Genomic DNA, 6,029 nt, shown 5'->3' on the forward strand with positions numbered 1-6,029 from the left:
TTTAGGGTTAAGGATTAGTGTTAGGGGTTAGAGTTAGGGGGTTGGGGTTATGGGTTAGGGTTAGGGTTAGAGGGTTAGGGTTAGAGGGTTAGAGTTAGAGGGTTAGGGTTAGAGGTATAGTGTTAGGGTTAGGGTTAGATACATAGGGTTAGGGGGTTAGGGGGTTAGAGTTAGGGTTAGGGTAAGGATTAGGGGTTAGGGGTTAGGGTTAGGGTTAGAGGGTTAGGGTTAGGGGTAGGGTTAGATAGATAGGGTTAGGGTTTAGGGTTAGGGTTAGGGATAGGGCTACGGATAGTGTTAGGGGTTTGGGTTAGGGGTAGGGTTAGATACGGGATAGGGTTTAGGGTTAGTGTTAGGGGTTAGGGGTAGGGTTAGGGTGAAGGTTAGGGTTAGGGTTAGAGGGTTAGGGTTAAGGTTAGAGGGTTAGGGTAAGGGTTAGGATTATGGGTTAGGGTTAGGGTTAGGGGGTTAGGGTTAGGGTTAGAGGGTTAGGTTTAATGTTAGGGTTAGGGGTTAGGGGTAGGGTTAGGGTTAAATAGATAGGGTTAGGGTTATGGTTTAGGGTAAGGGTTTAGGGTTAGGGTTAGGGTTAGGATTAGGGTTAGGGGTTTGGGGTTAGGGTTAGGGGAAGGGTTAGGGTTAGGGATAGGGTTAGAGGGATAGGGTTAGAGGGTTAGGGTTTGAATTAGCGGTTAAGGTTAGGGTTAGGAGGTTAGGGTTAGGGTTAGAGGGTTTAGAGTTAGAGGGTTAGGGTTAATGTTAGGGTTAGGGGTAGGGTTAGGTTTAGATAGATAGGGTTAGGGTTATGTTTTAGGGGTTAGGGTTAGGGTAAGGGTTAGGGTTAGAGGGTTAGATTTAGAGGGTTAGGGTTAGGATTAGAGGGTTAGGGTTTGAGGTATAGTGATAGGGTTAGGGTTAGATACATAGGGTTAGGGTTAGGGTTAAAATGTAGGGTAAGGGGTAAGGGGTTAGGGTTAGATAGGGATAGCTTTAGGGTTCGATAAGGTTAGGGTTAGAGGGTTAGGGTAAGGGTTAGAGTTTGGGTTATAGGGTTAGGGTTAGGGTTAGATACATAGGGTTAGGGTTAGGGGGTTAGGGTTATAGGGTTAGGGTTAGAGACATAGGGTTAGGGTTAGGGGGTTAGGGTTAGAGGGTTAGGGTTAGGGGGTTAGGGTTAGAGGGTTTGGGTTAAAATTTAGGGTAAGGGGTTAGGGGTAAGGGGTTAGGTTTAGATAGGGATAGCTTTAGGTTTGGATAGAGTTAGGGTTTAGGGTTTTTGATCGGTTTAGAGAGTTAGGGTTAGAGGGTTGGGGTTAGGGTTTAAGGGTTAAGATTAGGGTTAGAGGGTTAAGGTTAGGGTTAGGTTTAGGGATAGAGGGTAAGAGGGCTATGGTTAGGGTTAGGATTAGAGTTAAGGTGAGGGTTAGGGTTAGATGGTTAGGGTTAGGTGTTAGGGTTAGGTTTAGCGGTTAGGGTTAGGGTTAAGGGTTAGGGTTACGGATTAGGGTTAATTGTTAGATTAGGGTTAGAGGGTTAGGGTTAAGGATAGGGTTGGGGTTAGGGCTAGGGTTAGGGTTAGGGGTTAGGGGTAGAGGGTTAGGGTTAGAGGGTTAGGGTTAGAAGGTTAGAGTTAGGGGTTAGGGCTAGGGTTAGGGTTAGAAGGTTAGGGTTAATGTTAGAGGTAGGGTTAGGGTTAGATAGATAGGGTTAGGGTTATGTTTTAGGGGTTAGGGTTAGGGTAAGGGTTAGGGTTAGAGGGTTAGGGTTAGAGGGTTAGGGTTAGAATTAGAAGGTTAGGGTTAGAGGTATAGTGTTAGGGTTAGGGTTAGATACATAGGGTTAGGGGTTTGGGTTAAAATGTAGGGAAAGGGGTTAGGGGTAAGGGGTTAGGGTTAGAAAGGGATAGCTTTAGGGTTCGATATGGTTAGGGTTAGAGGGTTAGGGTAAGGGTTAGGTTTAGAGTTATAGGGTTAGGGTTAGATACATAGGGTTAGGGTTAGGGGGTTAGGTTTAGAGGGTTAGGGTTAGGGTTATAGGGTTAGGGTTAGGGTTAGATACAAAGGGTTAGGGTTAGGGGGTTAGGGTAAGAGGGTTAGGGTTTGGGTAAGATTTCGAGGGTTAGGGATAGGGTTAAAGGGTTAGGGTTAAAATGTAGGGTAAGGGGTTAGGGTTAGATAGGGATAGCTTTAGGGTTCGATATGGTTAGGGTTAGAGGGTTAGGGTAAGGGTTAGGGTTAGTGTTAGGGTTATAGGGTTAGGGTTAGATACATAGGGTTAGATTTAGGGGGTTAGGGTTAGAAGGTTAGGGTTTGGGTTAGGAGTTAGGGATTTGGGTTAGAGGGTTAGGGTTAGGGTTAGGGTTAGAGGGTTAGGGCTAGGGATAGGGTTAGAGGGTTAGGATTAGGGTTCGGGTTAGTGGTTAGAGGGTTAGGGATAGGGTTAGAGGATTAGGGTTAGGGTTTGAGGGTTAGGATTAGGGTTTGGGTAAGGTTTCAAGGGTTAGGGTTAGGGATAGGGTTAGAGGGTTAGGGTTAAAATGTAGGGTAAGGGGTTAGGGGTAAGGGGTTAGGGTTAGATAGGGATAGCTTTAGGGTTCGATAGGGTTAGGGTTAGAGGGAAAGGGTAAGGGTTAGGGTTAGAGTTAGGGTTATAGGGTTAGGGTTAGATACATAGGATTAGGGTAAGGGGGTTAGGGTTAGAGGGTTAGGGTTAGGGTTAGAGGGATAGGGCTAGGGATAGGCTTAGAGGGTTAGGATTAGGGTTCGGGTTTGGGTTAGAGGGTTAGGGGTAGGGTTAGAGGGTTAGGGTTAGAGGGTCAGGGTTAGGGATAGGGTTAGAGGGTTCGGGTTAACATTTAGGGTAAGGGGTTAGGGGTAAGGGGTTAGGGTTAGATAGGGATAGCTTTAGGGTTGGATAGGGTTAGGGTTTAGGGTTATTGTCCGGTTTAGAGGGTTAGGGTTAGAGGGTTGTGGTTAGGGTTTAAAGGTTAAGATTAGGGTTAGAGGGTTAAGGTTAGGGTTAGGTTTAGGGATAGAGGGTTAGAGGGCTAGGGTTAGGGTTAGGATTAGAGTTAAGGTGAAGGTTAGGGTTAGATGGTTATGCTTAGGGGTTAGGGTTAGGATTGGAGGGTTAGGGTTAGGGGTTAGGGTTAGGGTTAGAGGGTTAGGATCAGGGTTCGGGTTAGGATTATGGTTTAGGGTCAGGGTTAGGGTTAGGGGTTGGGGTTAGGGTTGGGGTTGGTGTTAGGGTTCGGGTTAGGGGTTAGGGTTAAGGATAGGGGATTAGGGTTAGGGTAAGGGTTAGATACAGGTTAGGGGTCAGGGTTAGTGTTATGGTTAGGGGTAGGGTTAGGGTTAGGGTGAGGGTGAGGGTTAGGGGTAGGGTTAGAGGGTTAGCGTTAGAGGGTTAGTTTTAGGGTTAGAGGGTTAGGATTAGGGGTTAGGGTTAGGGTTAGGGGGTTTGGGTTAGGGTTAGAGGGTTAGGGTTAGAGGGTTAGCGTTAATATTAGGGTTAGGATTAGAGGTTAGGGTTAGGGGGTTAGGGTTAGTGTGAGAGGGTTAGGGTTAGAGGGTTAGGGTTAATGTTAGGGTTAGGGGTAGGGTTAGGGTTAGGGTTAGGGTTAGAGTTAGGGTTAGGGTTAGGGTTAGATACGGGTTAGGGTTAGGGGTTAGGGTTAGAGTAAGAGGGTTAGGGTTAGAGGGTTAGGATTAGGGGTTAGGGTTAGAGGGTTAGGGTTAGGGTTAGATACACAGGGTTAGGGTTTGGGTTAGATTTATAGGGTTAGGGTTAGGGTTAGGGTTAGGGGTTAGATTTATAGGGTTAGGGTTTGGGGGTTAGAGGTTAGGGGTTAGGGTTAGGGCTAGAGGATTAGGGTTAATGTTAGGGTTAGGGTTAGGGATATGGGTTAGGGGTAGGGTTAGGGTTAGATAGATAGGGTTTAGGGTTAGGGATTAGGGATTAGGGTTAGGGATAGGGCTAGGATTAGTGTTAGGGGTTAGGGTTAGGGGTTAGGTTTAAGGGTAGGGTTAGAGTTAATGTTATGGTTAGGGTTAGGGTTAGGGATATGGGTTAGGGGTAGGGTTAGGGTTAGATAGATAGGGTTAGGGTTTAGGGTTAAGGATTAGTGTTAGGGGTTAGAGTTAGGGGGTTGGGGTTATGGGTTAGGGTTAGGGTTAGAGGGTTAGGGTTAGAGGGTTAGAGTTAGAGGGTTAGGGTTAGAGGTATAGTGTTAGGGTTAGGGTTAGATACATAGGGTTAGGGGGTTAGGGGGTTAGAGTTAGGGTTAGGGTAAGGATTAGGGGTTAGGGGTTAGGGTTAGGGTTAGAGGGTTAGGGTTAGGGGTAGGGTTAGATAGATAGGGTTAGGGTTTAGGGTTAGGGTTAGGGATAGGGCTACGGATAGTGTTAGGGGTTTGGGTTAGGGGTAGGGTTAGATACGGGATAGGGTTTAGGGTTAGTGTTAGGGGTTAGGGGTAGGGTTAGGGTGAAGGTTAGGGTTAGGGTTAGAGGGTTAGGGTTAAGGTTAGAGGGTTAGGGTAAGGGTTAGGATTATGGGTTAGGGTTAGGGTTAGGGCGTTAGGGTTAGAGTTAGAGGGTTAGGTTTAATGTTAGGGTTAGGGGTTAGGGGTAGGGTTAGGGTTAAATAGATAGGGTTAGGGTTATGGTTTAGGGTAAGGGTTTAGGGTTAGGGTTAGGGTTAGGATTAGGGTTAGGGGTTTGGGGTTAGGGTTAGGGGAAGGGTTAGGGTTAGGGATAGGGTTAGAGGGATAGGGTTAGAGGGTTAGGGTTTGAATTAGCGGTTAAGGTTAGGGTTAGGAGGTTAGGGTTAGGGTTAGAGGGTTTAGAGTTAGAGGGTTAGGGTTAATGTTAGGGTTAGGGGTAGGGTTAGGTTTAGATAGATAGGGTTAGGGTTATGTTTTAGGGGTTAGGGTTAGGGTAAGGGTTAGGGTTAGAGGGTTAGATTTAGAGGGTTAGGGTTAGGATTAGAGGGTTAGGGTTTGAGGTATAGTGATAGGGTTAGGGTTAGATACATAGGGTTAGGGTTAGGGTTAAAATGTAGGGTAAGGGGTAAGGGGTTAGGGTTAGATAGGGATAGCTTTAGGGTTCGATAAGGTTAGGGTTAGAGGGTTAGGGTAAGGGTTAGAGTTTGGGTTATAGGGTTAGGGTTAGGGTTAGATACATAGGGTTAGGGTTAGGGGGTTAGGGTTATAGGGTTAGGGTTAGAGACATAGGGTTAGGGTTAGGGGGTTAGGGTTAGAGGGTTAGGGTTAGGGGGTTAGGGTTAGAGGGTTTGGGTTAAAATTTAGGGTAAGGGGTTAGGGGTAAGGGGTTAGGTTTAGATAGGGATAGCTTTAGGTTTGGATAGAGTTAGGGTTTAGGGTTTTTGATCGGTTTAGAGAGTTAGGGTTAGAGGGTTGGGGTTAGGGTTTAAGGGTTAAGATTAGGGTTAGAGGGTTAAGGTTAGGGTTAGGTTTAGGGATAGAGGGTAAGAGGGCTATGGTTAGGGTTAGGATTAGAGTTAAGGTGAGGGTTAGGGTTAGATGGTTAGGGTTAGGTGTTAGGGTTAGGTTTAGCGGTTAGGGTTAGGGTTAAGGGTTAGGGTTACGGATTAGGGTTAATTGTTAGATTAGGGTTAGAGGGTTAGGGTTAAGGATAGGGTTGGGGTTAGGGCTAGGGTTAGGGTTAGGGGTTAGGGGTAGAGGGTTAGGGTTAGAGGGTTAGGGTTAGAAGGTTAGAGTTAGGGGTTAGGGCTAGGGTTAGGGTTAGAAGGTTAGGGTTAATGTTAGAGGTAGGGTTAGGGTTAGATAGATAGGGTTAGGGTTATGTTTTAGGGGTTAGGGTTAGGGTAAGGGTTAGGGTTAGAGGGTTAGGGTTAGAGGGTTAGGGTTAGAATTAGAAGGTTAGGGTTAGAGGTATAGTGTTAGGGTTAGGGTTAGATACATAGGGTTAGGGGTTTGGGTTAAAATGTAGGGAAAGGGGTTAGGGGTAAGGGGTTAGGGTTAGAAAGGGATAGCTTTAGGGTTCGATATG

Source organism: Pelophylax lessonae, assembly GCF_965119305.1.
Source record: "Pelophylax lessonae genome assembly, contig: HAP1_SCAFFOLD_240, whole genome shotgun sequence".
Classification (NCBI taxonomy): domain Eukaryota; kingdom Metazoa; phylum Chordata; class Amphibia; order Anura; family Ranidae; genus Pelophylax; species Pelophylax lessonae.